Consider the following 2,123-nt stretch of genomic DNA (forward strand, 5'->3'; position numbering starts at 1 on the left):
GGAGGGTGTCGCACACGGAGTAACATGGGCGGGAGGGTGTCGCACACGGAGTAACATGGGCGGGAGGGTGTCGCACACAGAGTAACATGGACTGCGAGCTGGCATAAATAGACACACAAGGTTCTCGCTCTCTCTTCATCTGTTCCTCACCATGTTCTTTAATCAGGCACTATTGGAGGTGGTATTCAGATTGTACCATCCCTTGTGCTGGGTAACCTCAGAGAATCTGTGTTGGTGCCTGGAGCTCAGCACCGAATCTGAATGGGAAGGTGTTTCTGACTGCCTTCAGGATTGATGGAGAATGAGAAAGTGGAGACTGTCCAATACCCAGAGAAGTAGGGGTCGGGGATGGGGGTTCAATCTGTAAAACTCCCCTGCTCCAACCTCACAATGAGAGTATTGGGTCACAGTGGGCTCTCAAACTCTCTGTTGACATCACAAGGGGTTTTGGGGGATTGGGTAGAAGTGTTTGGAGTACTATCGGATGGGGCTGGGGAATTAATTTGTTGTCCTCCATTGTCATTGTTAACCTTACGAAGCAGAAGGTCCTCTGTCCAAGCATTCTGTGACCCCTTGCGCCCAGCCACATCCCGACAGTGAGAGATTTCCGATTGTAATTTTGTTTTTGAACCTTTAAAGGCAGGACAACTAATTTAAAATGGATCCTCCCAAAAATCCCGGTGAGTTCATGTTTGAGTAGTGTTAGTGTTCGCATTAACTACCTGTTGAGGTAAAACTCCCATGGCCCACTCTCCCATGTTCTGTTCCTCTCTGATTGCTGTTCCCAACTTCCTCATCCCATCCCTCCCCTTCCCCGGTCAATACAGTCACACAGTGAATTGGAAATGAATTGCATTTGTGACGCACCTCTCACTTTCTCAGTATGTTCCAAAATACTTTACAGCCAATGGAAATGTTTGGAAGTGTAGTCTCTGTTGTGATGTGGGAGAGTTGGCAGTTAAGCTGTGCACAGCAAGCTCCCACAAACAGCAAAGCAATAATGACCAAATGATCCTTATTTTACGCATTTGGGTCAAAGATTAGTCAAGGCATGTACATACAAACTCACACATGTATACAAGCACATATGCACACAAACACACTGAATACACTCACACCAGCACATACACATGCACAAAGAGAAATGTGCACCCACGCACACATCAGCATATACACGTGCACAAAGAGAAATGTGCACACACGCACACATCAGCATATACACATGCACAAAGAGAAATGTGCACACACATGCACATCAGCTCATACCCAGACATTTGCACACATATACATGCACATTCACTCAAGAGACACATGCTCACCTGTATACACAAATACACATACACTCACATGCATACACACATGCTCAAGTGTATAAACACACACACACACACACAGTGTGTGTGTATACAGAAGCACACACGCACATTCTTGTGTCTTTACTCTTGCATTTTACGCATGCTCATGTACACACACAGTCACATGCATGAGTATACACATGTTCGAATATGTACACATACACAGGCTCATGTATGTGTGTACATACACGCACACTTGTATACATATGTTCTGTCATGTTCACGTGCACACATGCGCACACTTGTATACACACGTGCTTACTTGATTACACATATTCACACATACAGGTACACATAAAACTGGTCCTTCAACGTTAGCCTGTGAATTTCACAAACACCATTATGAAACTGATTTGTGTCCTTCCCAGATAACGCCCAGAGTATCGACCCGGGGGAAACATCCAGAATGCATTTCAATCTCCTCAGTGAGACCATCAATGCCACTAAAACCGGCCGGTCAACTATCTTTAAATCAGCGTAGGTACAGAGGAATGTTCAAGCAGAAGCGCTTCTCGTTGCAATCTAATGTCCCCACTTGCTGTACTAATCCCTCCAGCAGCAGAGTCGTAAGTGAAAAGCAACGCTTTAGACAAGTCTAGGTAGAATTTGAGTGTGTTGTAACCCCAGTCATTTTACAGTTATGTCCCTGAGACAGAGGGGACTGAGAGACACCAGTCAGTGTACAGATACTTCCCTGAAAGAGGGAGGACTGAGAATATCTCCCGGATTCAGAGAGATGACTGAGAGACACCAGTCAGTGTACAGATA

General features: G+C 45.4%; 1 protein-coding gene across 1 annotated transcript in view; it reads left to right on the forward strand.

Moving 5' to 3' along the window:
- Nucleotides 1–2,123, forward strand: part of LOC109911028 (putative uncharacterized protein C19orf81) — a 26,208-nt gene that overhangs the window by 16,724 nt on the left and 7,361 nt on the right. The gene's annotated exons all lie outside the window — the stretch shown is intronic.

Source organism: Rhincodon typus, chromosome 37 (genome assembly GCF_021869965.1).
Source record: "Rhincodon typus isolate 14 chromosome 37, sRhiTyp1.1, whole genome shotgun sequence".
NCBI classification, from domain to species: domain Eukaryota; kingdom Metazoa; phylum Chordata; class Chondrichthyes; order Orectolobiformes; family Rhincodontidae; genus Rhincodon; species Rhincodon typus.